The following is a 20172-nucleotide window of genomic DNA, read 5'->3' on the forward strand; positions in this document are numbered from 1 at the left end:
AGCAAGAAAGGGTTTGGCCCACTGGGTTTGTAAAGGGGATGCCTGGAACCCAGCTCAGGGGTGCAGGCCAGAGAGAGCCAAGTTTTTCTCAAAAAGAAGCTGGGAGAAACTGAGTTTGCAGAAATGGCTGAGGTCTAGAACAGCATGTGCCCAATACTCACTTCTCAGCTGTTTAGTGTGTTCGGAGTACCTTCCCTTCGGCTCCCACATTCAGGAAAGGCTTTATGTGAATGGGGCGTTTTGTGGGAAATCAAGAAAGGAGCTGAGATCCTCTGGCTCCCTGGGTCCTCATAGTGCAATGTAGTAGGGGTTGTCACAGGTGGAGGGCAGTGGCAATCCATAATCGGAACGGATTCAGGGGAGCAGGTACGATGGGCAAGGTGGCAAGGAAAATGGGAGCCCCACCTCTACCCCACCTTCTCCTCTGCCCAGGAGGGCTTGGGAGGACACAGGGCTCCCTCTACAGCGGTGTGGAGTGGGACTGGAGCCTACTCATTTGAATCTCAGGGATAGGGTTCCTTCCCTGCAATCTGGGATACCACGTATGTGCATGGCATTCTGCATGTGTCCTTCCATGGACTCACATTTCCGACAAAGGGCTGACAGGGCACACCTCAAAGTCACTTCTCTTCTCACATGCAGAAATGGAAAGGAGTCAGACTCACTGCTTCCTTTGCTTGGGGGTATCTGGAAGGAAAGACTCCCAGAGGCCAGAGCTGTGGGCTCCCTGGAAACCTTTCTTCCCAGGTGTGTCTCTGAGCTGACATGAGGCTGGAAGCGTCCGCAGGTCCTGCCTGGGAGCCTGCACAGAGCTGCCGAGGGGCACACTGCAGGGCATTTGTCCACCGGCCATGATGCGGGAGTCCTATCCGCATCTTTCCCTGCCTTTTCAGAACCCACAGAAACCCTGTCTGTCAGTCCTTTGTGAGCATTTCTTTTTGGAAAGACTGTTTGAAGGGAAGAGACCCGTTATGGAGTGCATGTGCCCTATTTTCACACTATCTCCTGCCACTCTCAAGGCCTAGTTCCCAGGGGCAAGAATTGTGTCATTTCCAGATAAAATGTGAATGTGCCCCAGGGGACATGAGGCTGGGGTGTGTCAGGCTCTGCTGCTGCTGAGGCATTTGCTCCCACAGGACTTATCAGTGCCTCTCACTGGGGTTGAAGGCCTCACATGGCATGGCCCTGTTCCTCTCCCACTCAGGGCTATATCCAGGCTCTGTGGGCTAGGCCATGTCATAGAGCATTTTAGGACAACTGTCTATTTCTAGGCCACCTAAAGGAAGCCAGAGGAGTCATAATCAGACTCATTCACTCAAACAACATACCCCTTGAGCAACCTTTACCTGCTAGCTTCCGGGGAAAAGCAGTTAACATGAGGGAGGCAGTTCTTTCCCATATTGAGCTTATACTCCTGCAGGCCTTAAATGACTAATTAGACAATTTACTATTTACAGCAGTCATTATTAGTGGTATAAGGAGGTATCAGAATATGAGACAGCATATAAAAGGATGACCTAATTTTGGGGTTGTCAGTGAAGGCAGCTCTTCGGAGCTACAGTATTTCATTGAATCGAAAGTGTCACCAGTTGTAACACACACCATTATTCTGTGTACACTAAGAAAGGAAAAGATGTTTCCAATTAAATATGACAGAAGACTTTCTTATAACTTATAATATTTATTTTATTTTTAATTTGACATAAAGCTTTGTTACCTATCATTTTGTGCATAGCTAAGAGAGGAAATGTAAGCAAAATAGGTCCTTAATGAATTCTTAAAATGTTTTTATACTGAGTCCATTTCTTCCTAATCACCTTCAACTCAGAGTTGATGTCTCCTGGTTTCCACACATTCTCATCCTCTATGCCATTAAGAGCACTGGTGATGCGATATTTCTTCTTTTAAAGTTTTTTAAATGTTTATTTGAGAGAGAGAGTCAGAGAGAGAGACAGAGAGAGAGAGAGAGAGAGAGAGAGAGAGAGAACATGAGTGGGGGAGGGGCAGAGAGAGAGGGAGACACAGAATCTGAAGCAGGCTCCAGGCTCTGAGCTGTCAGCACAGAGCTGGAAATGGGGCTCCAACTCACAAATGGTGAGATCATGACTTGAGCCAAAGTTGGATGCTTAACTTACTGAGCCACCCAGGCACCCCCTGTGATGTGATATTTCTTAAAAGAATCTATAAAAGAACTAACAGCTATTGTTTCTGTGCTTTTAAGTCAAATTTGCAACAATGTAGAGCTGACATGTTTTGAGTCCTGCTTGGGAAATGTTGCTAAGCATGTCCAATCCACCATTTCCTCCCTCCCATGACATAGCCACTTGATTCCACGCATAGCCAATGCACCCCAATTTTGGAGACATTAAAATGTGAAGGAATATGTGCTTTCATACCAATGAAACATAGTAGTTTCTAAGATGAGATCTTATGGATGAGCAAGAACTAGCTATGGAAAAAAGGGATGGACAAGAGAGTATTCTGAAGGGAGGGAGACCACATGTAAAGGCTTGGAGATGAGAAAAGTGTGGTGCATGTGACTGACCCACAGAGTAGGGAGGAGATGACAAGGAATAAAGTTAAGTGATAGGTAGGGCTTGTCCTTACCTGTGCAAGTCCTTGCAAGCCATGCCAGGGACATGGAATTTCATCCTAAGAGCAATAAGAAGCCTTTGAAATGTTTGGGGCAAGAAGTGGGCACATAAGGGTGAAAGGCAGATGCATTAGAGAGAATCTGTACAAGATATTTCCATCTGAAGTCTGGAGACTACATGTGAAAGGTCAAGCATAAGCCCTAGCAGTAGCCCCATGAGAGAGCATGGTGGCTTTGTAATTGGAATTTGTGGCTTGATCCTGATTGGATAGGAGGTGGTGAAGGGGAGGGAGGGAGAAATCCAAGATGACTCCCAGATACCTCTTGTGAGTCAACAAACACTGCATCTGGGCCAAGTCTGGGGATGGAAACAACTAATTGATTTTGGTCAAGTTGCATCTGCAGAAGCTCCAAGACAGCCAATGAGAGACAGTCCATAGACAGTAGGATATATGGGTCTAGAGCTCATAAGCTGGGCATTTAGGCAGGAGAGGTGAATTTGAAAATCATCAGAACATGCCTGGCAGCTGCAGTGATGTGCATGGATGTGATTAGGGAGAGGGTGCAAGGTGAGACTTGGAAATGGCCAAGAGCTGAGTCTTGAGGAACTTCAAACTTTGGACTTGAGTGGTGGAGGGTAAGCTGTCAAAGGAGCCCAAGGAGGAAGAAGAGAAACCAGGACAGTGTATCACAGAGGCCAAGAGATGAGCACTGTCTGGGATGTTGCCTCTAGTGGTTCTTTAGAACTTGGGCATCTGCATACCTTCCTGCAGAGTATGGCTTCTTCCATATTGCCTCTGTCTTCAACATTTGCCTCCTTTATAAAGTATTTTACTTTGAACAAGCTCGACTTAATTTGCCTTCACATAAAATATACACCTATTCATCATAACCTCTCCTGGGGGCCCTCAAGTGCACCCAATTTGCCCAACTTAAGCCCAACTCTCCAGCAAGCTCATCACAGTCCTGTCGATGAAGTTGTTGAGTGCTTCTGAGAAGAGAGAAAGGAGAGAGAGGGCAAAGGGAAGAAGCAAAGGAGAAGAAGAAAGCCAATGTTTATTGAGCACCAACTCCGTACTGTCATTATGCTTGTCTAATACCAGCAAAATGGTGCAAATGAGTATCACTATCAGCAACTTAAAGGCTCAGAGAGGTTAAATAATTTGAGTTAAGTCACACGGGTAATATACTGTGTATATAGAGCCAAATCTCCAACTTACATCTATCTTCTCAAAAAATATTTTTTGAGGGGCAGTCTTTTGTAGGAAGCTCATGTGTGTTTGTGAAATGCAAGCACGTCAACTCTGAGGCAAAACCACCATAGTAAAGGGGAAGATTCCAGTGTGAAAAAGAAGTGGTAATAGTTGACAACAGAAGTCTAAACGTAACCCTGATGAATGACCTCCATGAATAATTTTGTTCTTTTTTCTTTTTTTAGTGATATTGGTGGGTTAGAGTTTAGTAGAAATATCTGTACTGTGATGGATATATTGGTGGCAATTACCAGTGAGAAGTCTCCTTCATGGGGTCTATTTTAATGGGAACACCATTTGAAGGAGTTAGCGGTGACAAACCTATTTATTTCTCTGCTTCACTTGTTAGCTCCTTTCAGCACAGTAGGAAACTACAATCTAATGTGGCCCAGATTCCCTTCAGAATAGCCAGGGTCTTTGTAATTCTCATTAAAGTGTCTCTGGGTAGAGTCTGAGGAAGGAAGAAGGCATGTATGAGAGCACCAATGAGCTGTAACCATCTCTTTTACCTGGAGGAGGCACTGCTCTGTGCTAAATACTCAAGAAATTAACAAATAGGGGCACCTGGGTGGCTCAGTCTGTTGACTGTCCGACTCCAGCTCAGGTGATGATCCCCCAGTTTGTGGGTTCAAGCCCCGCAGCAGGCTCTGTGGTGACAGCTCAGATTCTATGTCGCCCTCTCTCTCTGCCCATCCCCCCTCATTCTCTCTCTCAAAAATAAATAAACATTTAAAAAATTTTAAAGAAATTAATAAATAACTAATGTTCCTAAAATTAACCTAAGGGAGAGTGGGGGAAACCCAGGTAGCCAAGAAGAGCTGCAGTGCGGAGACATGGTGGCCTGTGGAGCCTCCCCTGACCATCCAGCAGGTCCTGAAATGTGGTGAACCCCGGCTTGTCTGCTACCAGGATGGACCGCAGCGGCCTCCTGCCCTTCCAGCTCTGGTGCCCCTGGCCCTTTGGCACCTACTCCCAGAACCAGCCACTCCCACCTGCCGCAGCCCTCAAGCCATCAGCCTGCTCAGAGCCGGCCAGCGGGGCTGAGCCAGACCACAGGCCTGCCCACTCAGAGAACACCCCACCCACCTTGGCCACTGACGCCCCTGCCTCCCAGCCTGCCCCGCTCCTCTCCGCAGCAGCTGCTGGCGATGAGGGGTGAGTCCTGCTGGACACGTGGTACATTACCAAGCTCGGGAATACAAAGGAGAAGGTGGCCTTTCTTGTGGCCCACCAGTGTGGTGGGGACAGCCGGGCTAGCTCCATGAAGGTCAAGGAGCACTGGGGCAGTGACAGCTCCAAGGCCAAGTGGAGGAGGGGCTGTCTTCAGCCTACTAAGGCTCCACCGGATCCAGGGGGCCTAGAGGGCCCCCTGCCACTGAAGGGGCCCAGACTCAGCTGGTGAGGATGTAGACCTGCTCTCTGTGGCCGAGATGGTGGCCCTGGTGGAACAGCGGGCCGCCCTGGCCCTACAGAACTACCCATGCCCAGGCACCCCAGCACCTATGGTCTCCACGTCAGTTGAGCAGGGTGGGCCTGCCAAAGGTCTGGGGTCCAAACGGAGGTCTGGTGGCGGGGACTGCAGCCGCATAGCTGAGGCAGTGGCCCACTTTGAGGCCCAGCGGGACAGCCCTCCAGCCAAAGGCCTCCGCAAAGAGGAGCAGCCGGGGCCCGGCCCAGGGGAGGTGCGCATCGCCTTTCCTATCCCCAACGGCCGAGAGCCTCAGGCTCCCGATGACAGCTTGCCCAATGGGAGCAGCGGCTGGCCGGTTGTGCCTACCCTGGCAGCCCAGGCCCCGGGGCCCGAGCCAAGGACAAGATCACCAGTGACCTGTACCAGCTCATCAGCCCCTCTCAGGATGTCCTGCCCAGCAATGTGGAGTTCCTTCTTGGCTCTGGCGGATGAAGCCAGCGAGGGGGGGACCACGGTCCCTGCCAGGCCTGAGGACATTCCCCCGGTGCCCCCTCCAGCCCCTGCCCAGGACTGCGGCGCCTCAGGCTTCCACGTGGACGTGGTAGTGACGGGTGTGGACGAGTGCATCTTCTTTGGCAAGGATGGCACCAAGAATGTGAAAGAGGAGACGGTGTGCCTGACGGTCAGCCCCGAGGAGCCGCCCCCACCCTACTCTTCTTCCTCCAGCTCTTCTTCCTCCAGTCCCGGTGTCGGGACGGGCCCCCCGAGCTGCCCCCAGCCGACTCCCCCGCCACCGCTGGACGACGCTGAGGGGACAGCGGACACCTCCCTGTGCCGCCTGTATCGGCACGTGTCACACGACTTCCTGGAGATCCGCTTCAAGATCCAGCGGCTGCTGGAGCCGCCGCAGTACATGCTGCTGCTGCCCGAGCAGGTGCTGGTGAAGGTCTTCAGCTTCCTGCCCACGCGGGCCCTGGCAGCCCTCAAGTGCACCTGCCACCACCTCAAGGGCATCATTGAGGCGTTCGGTGTGCGGGCCACAGACTCGCGCTGGAGCCGCGACCCCCTGTATGGCTATGACCCTTGGAAGCAGTGCCGCAAGAGATACGAGAAGGGTGACCTGTTGCTGTGCAGCTAGCACCCGAAGCCCTACCACCACGACCTGTCTTACGGACGTTCCTACTGGATGTGCTGCCGCCGAGCGGACCGCGAGACGCTTGGCTGCCGCCTGGGTCTGCAGGATAACAACTGGGTGCTGCCCTGCAAGGGGCCGGGAGGAAGGGAGGTGAAGCCGGGGAAGGTGTTGGGGGGGGGAGCCCACTGTGTCCACCCCTCCCCCCCTCCCGCCCCTGGGAGCCCAGGGCCAAGACTGGGTCACCCTCCAGGCGGTACTGATCCCCTTCCAGAACTGAGATGGGGTTCAGGGGGATGACTGAGAAGGCACTCTGATCGACCAACCCCTATTGGTTTTCTAGTCTTCAGACACAGGGCCTGTGGACCCCTCAAGTAGGGTGGTTTTTATCAGCATTTCAATTTCTTCTCCATTCAGCCCCAACACCCTCCTTGCCACTCTACACCCCAGGGACCCACCAGCAGGGAGCAGACGGGAGCTAATTTTGGTACTACTTAAAGGTTTCCCCATTCTGGCCCCCTTCTGCTGCACCCCCCCCCCCCCCCACACACACACACAACCCATGCCAGCCAGTTCTTTGTCTCTGGAGCTGTGTTCTCCCAAGAGGATGTAGCATGCAAAGTCAGTATCTCTCCTGACTTGCCACACCAGGGCTTACCTCCTCTTTAGGAATTGGGGGCCATCAGATCACAGATCAGATGTGGCACTTTTCACGGCAACTTACCATTTCTAGACCTTTTCCCCATTAAAACAATAAAAAAAGAAAAATCCCTGTTTTCTCCTTAACCTAAAGCTACCAGTCTCTTCACTTCCCCTAAAGAAGAGAAAATAAAGCTGAAATATAAAAATTCCCTATATCCCATTATTTAAACTATTTCCATTGCTTCTCTACGCCCCACCTACCCCCCCAAAAAAAGCTGTAAAGCCCTTTGCCTAGCTCTTGACAGTGTGGGGGCCGGTGGCCAGGGACTGTGGGTTTGAATTTCTGGATTGTTTTTCCTTCCATTCTGGGTATTTGTTCAGGCATTGGGGTCTCTCCAGCCCCAGCCACATGAGTTTCTTTAGAATCCTTTGGACTGAGACCTTGATTTTTCAGGCAGTTTGCTCTGGGGTATTTTCGTTCAGGGTTTTTTTTTTTTTGTTTTGTTTGGTTTTGGTTTTTGGTTTTGGTTTTGGTTTTTTATCCTTGTGGTTCTGGAAGCTTCTGGTGTGCGTCATCTGACCAGTTTTGAATTGGTCCTTTCTATAAAATCAATATTTATAAGGCAAAAAAAAAAAATTTAACCTAAGGGGACCAACCCTGGTCTCTCTAGCCCAGACAACATGGCAAAGTGTGAGAGCAGATAGTGGTTGTGATCCATGAGGCTGTTTCCACAGCAGGGCAGGTAGCTGCTTTGGCCACATGTGCAGGGCAGAGGGAAGTAGCAAGGTGGTGGTTGCTTCACTCTGTTTCTTGGACATACAGATAATCATTACTGGCAGTTTCATCTTGATTCTCAAAGACAGCATCTGTGACAAGGAAGCTTAGTTCTGTACAGTCATGGTGGGCAAGGTTGCTGTCAGTATCAGAAATGCACATTTGTTTGTGGTACCTCAGCACCACATAATTAAGGAGGCTGAAACTATAGAGATTCTTGTGCCCATGTTCAATAGAGGCTCTTTTGGATGGGAAACTTTTTAGGTGAGCGTGAGGGTATAGAATAAAACAGAAGCAGGAATCACCTGAAAAGTATCCTATGTCTGCCTGGGGAAGACACACTTCAGGTGATTCCTCTCCTCTCCCTTCCTCACCCTTGTCTCTCCAACAAATCCAGATGTGAACACCAAGAAAGTAGATGAACAGGAGAAGCTGGTGACCCACTAGAACGACAGCCAAACAGTGTCAACTGGACTTCCTTTTTGCCAAATAACTTGAAAATCTGATGAGAGTACTAAAGTACAGCACTAAATGGTTACTAAGCTGGTTTTTTCTTCCTGGGTTCACAATTATACTACATTTCCCAGAGACCTTACAGTTGGAGGGAGCCATGTGACATACTCTTGCCAATGGAAACTGAGCAGAAGGGATGTGCCCTGGCAGGCAGTGAAGAGGTGATGTGTCTTCTCAATCTTTCTCTGCATTGGCCTTTGTCGACTGGTGAGGGGATATGAGGGTTTCCTCAAGGCCACATATTAAAGATGGCTGCGCCTCAGCACAGAAGAAAATTGGCTCCCTGAATGGCTATGTGGAGCAGAGCTCACTGACCACATCAAACTATGACAAAAACAAGCAATAAACTTTTATTATACCAAATCACTGAGATTTTGAGGATCGTCTGTTACAGCAGTCACCATTAACAGATACAGCTGCACAGCCCAGGATTATGGATCTTTGCAGTAAGCCTCCTTCTTCTTTACCTCCTGAAGTCTTTAACGGCTTTGCAAAAATCAGGGTTGTGTTTTTGTCCTTTGATTTTTAGTTCTTAATGCATTTGTTCAGGGACAAAGCATTTTTTGAAACAATTTTTAATGGAAACTCAATAAAAAGACCTCAAACCAATGTAGCAACTTGGTAATTAATCATTCAAAATGAAGCATTGGAGTTCAAGGCCTGATGTGCTATTCAAATAAAATTATGAAGATTTGTTCCAAAAATCCAGCTAACATTTTAGGGGGGGAAAGCATGCCTTGTTTTCTGTTCTGAGCCTGTTTTTAGCTCTTGATCTGTCCAACACTCTGTACCAGCTCTTCGGAATGTGTGCCTCATGTGTCCTTTTCTGATGAAATGTCATGAGCTGGCCTTTGACATTCAGCATTTCCCAAACTTGGCACCAAGAGGTTTTGCCTTTGTTCACTGTAACACAATTGTTGTCTTTTCCCCAAAGTGGGATTTCTGATTCTCTTCTCTGAATCCTGAAAATGGATTTTCCTCACTGCTCTTACCTTGATTTTGAGTTGTGGGCCTGAAGGTAGTATCATGGGAACCATCAAAGCAGTTAGAAATCAGAAAAGATGAAAGTACAGAGACCTGTATCTGGTGAGTTCCTGCCACAGTGGCTTGACTCAGCTTTCCTCCGGTCTTGAAAACTTCTTCTTCCTTCTTCTCCCTGTCTCTCTAAATCCTGCTAATGCTTCAAGGTCTGGCTCAGTGTAAGGTTTATAAGACTTCCCACATGGACCCTCACTAGGTTAAACTTTTCAAGAGCACAAAGAACACGTTTGGTTTTGTTCATAATTTCCCCAGCATATACTGCTCTGACTGCCATTTGCCACATGTTTTTAAAATATATGCTGAATGCATTGATGACTTGGAATAAATGGATGAATTTTAGGTCCTCTGCCCATCTCAAGTAACTGAATTACCAGGAAGAATGGAAAGGAAGAGACACTCATTCTTCTCCAAACACACATTATCTACACGACATCATTTAGCAAGTAAGTGCATTTAATGCTCATTTTGACAGTACACAGAACCAGCAGCATTTGCTTTATGCACTTTGACAACATTTCTAACTTATCTGGGGGGGGGGGGAGAATAATAATCACAAATGACAGTGTCCATGACAACCTCCAACCCAAACCATAAAATAGATCATTGTGTTCTTGCATTAAAAAACATTGAGATATGATAAACTTTTCATTTTCTCATGTTTTATTTTTTTAATAGAAATATCCATTGACCTACATGGCATTCTTTGAAGAATATACAATGCTGGGTGTGATAAAATATTGCTCCTCTCCCCCAAAAATGTCTATGTCTTAATCTCTAGAACCTGTGAATTTGTTATGTTCCATGATAAGGAAGAATGCAGGTTGCTGATGGAATTAAGGATGTTAATCAGCTGACCGTAAAATATAGGAGATTATCCTGTATTATTCAGGCGGCCCAATGCAATCACAAGGGTCCTTTAAATGTAGAAGAGGGAAGCATAAAAGTTATTGTCCTAGTGATGCAGGGTGGGAAAGAATTGACTGCCATTGCTGGCTTTGAAGACAGAGGGGACTGTGGAATGTGAGCAGGTTCTATAAGTCAGTAAAGGAAAGAAAATAGATTCCCTCCTAGAGTCTTCAGAAGGAATGGATTTTAGTGCACTGGGACCCATTTTGGAACTCTGATCTCCAGAACTATGAGACAGTACAGGCATACCTTCGAGATATTGGTTCAGTTCCACACCACTGCAAAAAAGCATATATTGCAATAAAGCAAGTAAAATGAATTTTTTGGCTTCCCAGTGCATATAAAAGTTATGTTTACCCTATACTGTAGTACATTAAGTGTGCAATAGCACTGTCTAAAAAGAAATATACATACCTGAATTTAAAAATACTTCATTGCTAACAAATTGCTAAACATCATTTGAGCTTTCAGCGAGTCCTAACTGTTGATCACAGATCACCATAACAAATATAATAATATGAAAAAGTTTGAAATTTTGTGAGAATTACCAAAATGTGACAAAGAGATAGAAATTGAGCAAATGCTGTTGGAAAAATGGCACTGATAGGCCTACTTGATGGAGGGTTGCCACAAACCTTCAGTTTGTAAAAAAAATAAAATGCTGTATCTGTGAAGCACTGGAAAACAAAGCACAGTAAAATAAGCCACTGAGTTTGTGGTACTTTGTTATAGCAGCAATAGGAGACTAATATACTGAGGTTCTAAACAAAACAGAGGAGAAGGGGTACAGATGCATTTTACAACTTAGCAAAAAAAGATAAAACAAAAACATTTATTTTTCTCATTTTGTCCATTTGAGCTTATTTTTTCTCTCCAAACATTCACCACCGGCAAAGACTAAGACATATGCTCTTTCAGTATTCAACACAGGGCAATACAACACCAATAGAAGGTGGCCAGAAACAACTATTGGTTAAAAATATACAGTGGATGGCAAACACATTCTGTTATTCAGTAAAGTGGAACTAATTTGGTGTTTTTCCAGGAACTCTTTGGTGATAAAGGAAAAGCTCACAACTCGAAATAAAATTATAACATACAGATGCTCTCCTATTGTCGGGAGGTTTGAAGACACTAGATCTTGGAAGAGACAGGCAGATCTCCATGGCAGGAAGGACAGGGCTTGGGTGAAAAATGCCCTTGACAGGGCATCCCATTAATTTCCAGCTCTTCAACCTCCTGGTCTTTAGCAGAGATGATAACAGGTAACTGTGTCTGACAGATGTGAGTTTCTGCTCATCCTCTCTCCCATTTGCAAGGGACATGTCTAGGAACAGAGGAATATCAGAAGGCGGGCACGGAAGGGAGAGGGAAAAGAGGTGATGAGCCTGGACTATTTTAAACTTTAGTAATTGGTGCCAGAATGGTTAAGAGTAGGCATGCATTTTATATAATACCCAGACCTAAAAGAGATTATTTTCCAAAGGGAGAAAGAATTATTAGCAAACCCAGGGTTTCATGAAAACATGAAAAAGTTTCACTGGTCTTTCCAAGCATTAGTTCATAAACCCAGGCCGTTTTTCTGAAATGAAAGCTATAGACAACTCAAACACACTTCTGGGCATTTATCTGTTAATAACGTGAATGTTAGCTACCACCTGGGTTTGCTGGAAGGATTAACTGAATTCATATTTTTTAACTGATTAAACAGTGCCAGGCACATGGTAAGAAATGTGGAGGTGTTGCTGACCATTATTGTTAAATCAAAGTAAACCACCTTATTTAGAATAATGAATCAAAAATAGAATGTGACCCTTTCAATCTATGCAATCACATACCAGAATTTAAGTCATGATTTGGTGGTGGATCCACCACCAGATTTGTGTGGTTTCCCAGTCCGAGAGAAATAAAAGGAGCTAAGTAAGCTGAGTTCCTCATACAGGTAAGACCACACCAGGGGGAGAGGGAGCATGTGACCATTGGGCCAGAGAATCTCACTGAGCTCCAGCACTAGTGATGTCACAACAGGAAGCCGCATGGCTTCAGTGTGACTCTCCATGCATCTGTATGTACATTCTGCACAACCTACAAGGAGTCCAGCTCCAGTCCTGATAAATATCTGTTGATTGAGTGAATGAGCTGAACAGGACACACACACACACACACACACACACACACACACACACCGAGCCTCCATAGCCCATTCTATAAAAGAAAAAGAATGCATTTCGATAATTTTTAAAGACCACCCCATTGCCTTCTTAATAAAATTTTTAAAAGAATCAATAATCTTAAAAAAGAAAGATATTGAAAAATAATAAGGGAATCTGCGCTTATAAAACAAAAGCAGATTTAAACAAGTTTACCAGCACCTGTTCCTTTCTCAATTGCCTTTTCCTTTAGCTCTCAGACTTTGGGGGAGATCACATGACAATAGTGATGTATTTAAAAAAACGGTTATAACTGCAGTTATAACTGCCTGGCTCAGTTGGTAGAGCATGTGACTCTTGATCTGTGAGTCGTGAATGAATTCAAGCCCCACATACTTACTTGATCAATCAATAAATCAATTAATTAAAATTTTAAAAAATGCTATAACTATTTTAGGTTGGGTTCTCTGGAAACAGATATGAGGTAGAGATTGGCATGTAGGGAGTATTTTGTGGAGTGGTCTCAGGGTCAACTTGAGGGTTGACCTTAGTGTCTATCCCAAGGGGATAAAGAAAGCAGGGTGACAGTGGCACCTAGGTGTCTCAGTTGGTTAAACATCTGACTTTGGCTCAGGCCATGATCTCATGGTTTGTGATTTTGAGCCCTACATCGGGCTCTGTGCTGATAGTTCAGAGCCTGGAGACTGTTTCAGATTCTGTGTCTCCATTCTCTGCCTCTCCTCTGCTTGTGCTCGCTTGCTCTCTCTCTCTCTTTCAAAAATATATAAATATTTTTTAAAAATTAAAAAAAAAGAAAGCAGGGTTAGAGAGAGAGGGATGGGGGTTGAATGCCTTGCAGTCACAACAGAGGCTTCAGTCAGTCCCATGATGAGTTCTGACATGGTCCTTCAGAGCTGTCCCAGCTTGAAGCAAGCAGGCTATGCCCTCACATTTCCCTGCCTTCCTGCCCCTTTGGCCAATCATTGACCAGTCTTTGGAGCTGACTGCCCATGAGGAGAAAGGGAAGCAGCCATGGGGGAGGTGGCTACCTTTGGCTGAGGGTACTTCCAAGGAGGGACGCAGCACCCACACCACAGGAACTGGGAGAATGAGAGCCTCAGTCTTTGTGTTAGTTATCTGTTGTACAGAAACAAATCACCACTTAGAGTTTTAAAATAGCACATATTTATTATCTCATCATTTCCATGGAGTAGGAGTCTGGACATGGCTTAACTGGGTCCTCTGGTCAGGGACTTACAGGCTGTAGTCAATGTGTTGATTGGGTTGTGTTTTCATCTGAAGCTCCACTAAGGAAGAATCCATTTCCAAGATTATTCAAATTATTGGCAGAACTCATTTCCTTGCGGCTGTATGACTGCAGGCCTGGCTTTTTGCTGCCTATTGCCTGCCGGCCACTTTCACACCCTAGAAGTTATCCATATTCTTTGCCACATGGGCTTTTCTAACATAGCCAATTACTTCATGAAGCCTTCAGGAAGAGTCTTTCACTTGCAGACACTGTCAGTGTCTATTTCAAGTGCATTCGACTGATTAACTCAGGCTCACTCTTTTGATTGACTCAGAATCAACTGACTTGGGACCTTAATTATATCTCACAATCCCTTTACTACTGCTATATTCTATGGACTAGAAGCACACTACAGGTCCCATCCAGGAGAGCTGGGGAGGGGAGGAGAGATTACATAAGGCATGAACATCAGGGGGTAGGAATCGTGGAGGCCATCTTGGGATCTGTCTGCCATCGTCCTGAAGGGGAATTCTGAGTTGTATGCTATAGATCCACTATAATAAATATAAAATCTGGTAAACAAGATTCTTCAAGTGCCAAGTGATTTTAGGCTGACCCATTTTGTAGGCAGCTTTAAATTTGGGGGGATTTTAACAGCCAACAGAGATAGTGTCAAGGTCTTCATGGTGGCAGGGGACAATACCACCTAAAACCTAAATATGTAGCTCTCAATGGGCAAGTTTCAAAGGGGTGGGTGTTAGCACAGCCCTTTGCACATAGTGAGATTTCATAAATGCCTGTTGAATGAAATTCAGTGGGATAGAGAGCAGCATTTTATGCTGCAAGGGAGTTGTGAGTCTCCTCGGTCTGAATCTTCTGCTGAATGTCTAACCATTCATAAGTGGCCAGACTGTCAGTGAAAATAATGGCTAAGTTTGAATGCCTGTAAAAGTCCATAGAAAAGTGCTTCTTTTGTCAAGTGAAAATACCAAGGGGAAAAAAAAAGTCTTTCCTAAACTATATAAATTCACCTTTATTTAAAAAAAATTTTTTGTATGTAGGTTGTATTTATAAACTTTTATTTTTAAAATAGAAGCAGAGTAGAGGGAATAATAAAAAATGATCTGAAGATCCCAGACAGTTCCTGCAGGAACCCCAAACTACCAACAAGAGTTATGGGCCCTGGCATTTTGGTGTGGGGACAATTCCAGCCACTGAAACTATGTGGCTGATTGACAGATGAAAATGGAGAAAACTGTTTCAAGTAGGAAGGGAACTAACTGCCTAATTCTTTACATATGTGATTGTCAGTTAATACTTTAAGGTCCGTGCAACACCCACTCATCTTCATTTTGTAGAAAAGGAAGCAGTCTTTGCCCTCATGTGGCATAGTCTACTTTGGGGGCCAGACAAGGAGAGGCCATGTGACACTGGGGGTCTGTGCTCTGGGAGAGAACATGAAGGGGCTGCCGGGCAGGGGGGAGCACTTCACCCTGCACAAAGGAGGCTTCCCAGCAGGAGGAGATTCTGAGTGGACACTGTGTCTTTCCTTCATGGGTCAGTGGGAGAAAAGAATGCCATGTAGGGTGGAAAGGGCAGCCAAAGAGGAAGCCTGAACCTTCTACTTTGCAGTTTGCCTGGAGTCACCTACGTCACTGTGTCTTATGTGGAAGGGGATGGCTTTGGGCTAGTTTAACTCACATATAGATAGATGGGAAGAGGCTAGATAGACAGACTTAGCTTATACAGCTCATAAGAAGTCCTACTTAGGGGACACCTGGATGACTCAGTCAATTAAGTGTCCAACTCTTGGTTTTGGCTCAGATCATGATCTCATGGTGGTGATCTTATGGTTGTGAGATAAAGCTCTGCTGTGGGCTCCGTGCTGGGCGTGGAGCCTGCTTGAGATTTTCTCTCCCTCTCTCTTTGTCCCTCCTCCCTCAAAGCCCTGCTTAGGAATATAGTACCTTCCTTCCTTTTGTTGAAGGTAATTTACCCTCAAAATGGTTTCTAACAATGTAGATTTCTTCTTTGATGAGTTTTGGAAAATCAACCCCAAGCCACCCAAAGATAAGGCTTAATAGGTCCTCTTTCCCTAGCATATTATTCTTCACAATTAACTGTCTTCATTCTCTCATCTGGAAACATGGATCCTCTTAGAGTTAAGAAACCACACAATTAGAATTAGGGTGATCATATAATTTATCACCTAAAGTGGACACTTCAGAGAGTGAAAGGGAGCATGAATAATAATTATTCTAGTGCAACAGACAAAAACTGGGGCCATCCAGGCAGACCATCAGGCTACCATCAGCCCAATTTTTTTAAGTTTATTTATTTATTTAATTTGAGAGAGACAGAGACAGTGCAAGTGGGGGAAGGTCAGAGAGAGAGGGAGGCAGAGAATCCCAAGCAGGCTCCACATGGTCAGCTCGGAGCCCAATGTAGGGCTCAACTCACGAAACCCTGAGTCATGACCTGAGCCAAAATCAAGAGTTTGACGCTCAACCGACCGAGCCAGCCAGGCAAACTCAACCCAATTCAACGCTAATTAGCTACAGAATGGAAACAGAACTTTCCCAGGACTCCCAGAAGCTCCCGTATCTGGGTGATAAGGAAGAAGGCAGCCATGTTCTTCCTGCCTGAGTTACACAGAGTGTGCCAGACTTTGTCTAAGAAGAATATTGTTACCTAACAGGACTTTAGGAGCCCTGTGTTTAAGAAAAGTCTGTTCTCTGAAAATGAGAAGAGCAGATAATAAACAGTAGGCTCATTAAATGCCCAGATTTTTAAAAATTCAGCAATATCTATTTTTAGAAAGCTCATTTTTACTCACTCTAAATATTCTCCTGCTCCACCCACGAGCAAAAGGTATTTTGTAGCAATTGACTCTGAGGCTGCTGACGTCATTAGGTAGGGAATTAGACTGGAGAACTCCCAGGTTTGCAGTGAAACTAGTGAACACTGACATGTAATGGAGGAGAGCCACCCATCTGGAGGAGATACAACCTAGACTATGATTATAAAATGTGTATTGAGGAGGCCTGGGAAGCACTTATACCTAACTGGAGGACCAAGGGATAGCTTTAGTGTGCAATGGAACTGATGAAGAGGAAGGCTGTAGCCTAATCAATTCAGTTAATGTATCTGAAGACAGTGTTAGCCAAACAAGATGGTCTGCACAGAATCTAAAAGAGAACTGAACAACCTTGCATGTGACAGTGCTCCTCCATCAAGGCCAAATCTTTCAGATTGGAAAAGGTGGTTTTCTTTGTTAAGAGTCAAGGAAAGCCCCTCTGATTTTGGCAAGGCTTGAGTGAAACCCCATACCCCCCACCAAATCCTCCTCAACAACCCACTTTCCATTGTTCTGATTCTCAATTTATCCAAACAACTTTGAGTGACACCGCATCTACACAGAAATTCTCTGAGTCTCTAAATCTACTGATAGTTCAGCAACAGGGTCTAGTTGATGGAATTCCTCACCAACAGTCATAACCAGAATCTGAAATTCTCCTAAAATATTAAGAGGATGAAAGATGATAGTTTCATTTAAATTTTTAAAAAAATTTTTAAACGTTTATTTATTTCAGAGAGAGAGAGAGAGACAGCGTGGGAACAGGGGAGGGGAAGAGAGAGAGGGAGACACAGAATCTGAAGCAGGCTCCAGGCTCTGAGAAGTCAGCACAGCTTTCTCACTGGAGAGAATTTTCATATCTTTTGTTTACTAGTAAGCCTCTTCTAGATTCACTTCATTTCCCAATGCCTGTTGGAAAATGTGATTCTCAGAGCTAAACATGATGTTCAGGTGTGGTCTGACCATTAAAGAAAACAAGACAACCACTCTTCTCTTGATTGGTCCAATTAAGTACCTCAAGTCTGTATGATTCAGGACTGTCAGCAAGTCAGCTAAGCAAGAACTCTGTTGTGTGTGTGTGTGTGTGTGTGTGTGTGTGTGTGTTATTGTAATTCAATTTTTAAGTTTTGAGATATTTATAGATTTCCATATAGTTGTAAGAAATAATACAGAGAACCGTGCAACCTTTACCTAGTTTCCTCTAGGAGCAACATCTTACAATACTGTAATGTAATATAACCAGGGTATTGATTGACACACATATGCAGTCAAGATATAGAACATTTCCATCACTATAAGGAACCCTCATTTGCCCTTTTATAGTCACATCTATTTCTTCCTTCCCCTACTCTCTCTTAATCCCTGGTAACCACTAATCTGTTTTCCATTTCTACAATTTTGTTATTTTAAGAATAAGTGGAGGGGCACCTGGGTGACTCAGTCAGTTAAGCCTCCAACTTTGGCTCAGGTCATGATCTCACAGTTGGTGAGTTCAAGTCCCATGTCGGGCTCTGTACTGACAGCCTGGAGCCTGCTTCAGACTCCCTGTCTCCCTCTCTTTCTGCTTCTCCCCTACTCATGCACTCTCTTTCTCTCTGCCATAAATAAATTTAAAAAAATTTTTTAATTAAAAAAAAGAGTAAGTGGAATTGTAGGGTAGGTAACCTTTGGGATTAGAATTTTTACTCACCATAATTCTCTGGAGATTCATCCAGGTTGCTGTGTGCATCAACAGTTGTTTCTTTCCATTGCTGAGTAGTATTCCATGACATACTACATTCCATGGATGTACCAAAGTTGGTTTAGCCATTCACTTATTGAAGGACACCTGGGGTGCTTCCAGTTTTTGGCTATTAGTAAGAAAACTGCCGTTCCTGTGTGAACATAAGTCTACATTTTTCTAGGATAAATGCCCAAGAGCGCAATTGCTGAGTTTTATGATAGTTGTATGTTTAATATCCAAAGAAACTTCTGAACTGTTTTCCAGAATGATTTATACCTCTTTTTGATCCAGATCTGTAGTTAAGCTGGTGTACCCCAATTCAAAGCCGTAAAGCATTTTGTGTTTTGGTGTGGTTGTGCATTTTTGTTCTTGGACCTGAATGCAATGTGCATTTATTTTCCTTAAATGTTATTTTGGTAATTTCATGCCAATATTCCAAGTCTTAAGATCTTTCATATCTGCTTTCTCTCATCCAACATATTAACTGTTCTTCTTGACTCCATTTTTTCTGTACCTTTTGTAACCATGTTTATTAAAGCTTTCTTCACCCAGAGCTTGAAGGGGGAAAAAATGGAATAGGACAAAACCCTAAAGCATGACACTGGAGACAAAGTCTCTCCAGGTGAATCTTATCAGCTGATCTACACTTTCTTCCCTGTCTATAAGGATAATACCAGGAAAATTTCCAAAGGATTTGCAAAAGTCTGATTCCTCTGTATATAGCATTTCCATTCCTATCAATCCAAACACTTCATTTATAAAAGAGAGAAACATTTAAGTTCCTAGATCACACTATTTCACTGTGAATACACTTTAATTCTTACTGAGAGACATTTTCTTTTCTCAGTTAACAGAGATGGAAGACATTAATAAAATTACTTTCAACATGGTAGCTTTGCTCTTTTTTTTTCTTTTTGAGAGAGAGAGAGAGCACAAGCAGGGGAGGAGCAGAAAGAGAGAGAGAGAGACTCTTAAATAGGCTCCACACCCAGTGAGGAGCCCAATGCGGGGCTTGATCTCATAATAGTGAGATCATGACCTGAGCCAAAATCAAGAGTCGCATATTTAACTGACTGAGGGTGGCTTGATTTTTCAATCTAGGCTGCAATGCCCGTTTAGGGCATCAAGATTTTGGAAACAGGATATTGACAATGATGAAGATGATGGTGGTGGTGATGGTGATGATCACAGCTAACACAGGTAGCATGCTTACTAGATGCCAAACATTTCTGAGAACTATGAGGTTCTGTGTCATTTTTATACCTGTATCTGGTTTGTGAATAATTGTATCATTCATAGGGATTGGAAAAATGAGTGTTCTTTTTAGATGCACAGCATGGCTGCCAGACACTTTAATCATAAGCTTTACTTGGGATTGTGTCTGAATTCTTGGTAGAAAGGAAAATTGGTAATATAAAATCAAAGCCAAAGAAAGCTTGTGCTTTATTATCTGATCATTGTAGGCATAACAAGGCTTGAGAAGCCTAATTACCTTAATTTTAGTCACTGTGTACTATATCCTGAGAGCATTTTATATCTCTGCACTTTTCACATTTGAAACGTGACAATTCAAATAATTAAAACTAAAATCCAGAGTTCAATAAACACAGTATTTTAATTTTATTTCTTTATGTATTTATATATTCTTATTATTACTTATTTATTTTATTTAGCTCTCTTCTGATTCTCAAGAAAACCATTGAGTTAGTGATACCTGATAGGATAAAGAAATATGCAATTTAAAGAAATAATTATACAATAACACGGATATAATTTGATTTATACTTGTAAGTGGTACGGGGAGAAACAGAGCTATATCATACTTTGAAGAGTGATAGTAATAATTATTCAGATTTAATCATTTTATTAATACAAAATTAAAAAAAAGATTTTTAAAACGTTGAAAATCAGCTTGGCTTAAGAATCT

General features: G+C 44.2%; 1 long non-coding RNA gene and 1 pseudogene across 1 annotated transcript; one reads left to right on the forward strand and one right to left on the reverse strand.

Annotated features, from left to right (window-relative positions):
• The first annotated feature begins 4756 nt into the window (after positions 1 to 4756).
• Positions 4757 to 6689, forward strand: LOC101080789 (annotated as a pseudogene).
• Positions 6690 to 9795: 3106 nt separating this feature from the next.
• On the reverse strand, positions 9796 to 12487 carry LOC109500144. Its single transcript, XR_002157778.3, has 2 exons — positions 12105 to 12487; positions 9796 to 11593 (listed from the first exon to the last, which is right to left on the reverse strand). It is a non-coding gene; the product is annotated as an uncharacterized LOC109500144 (long non-coding RNA).
• Between the last annotated feature and the right edge of the window lie 7685 nt (positions 12488 to 20172).

Source organism: Felis catus, chromosome B2 (genome assembly GCF_018350175.1).
Source record: "Felis catus isolate Fca126 chromosome B2, F.catus_Fca126_mat1.0, whole genome shotgun sequence".
NCBI lineage: Eukaryota > Metazoa > Chordata > Mammalia > Carnivora > Felidae > Felis > Felis catus.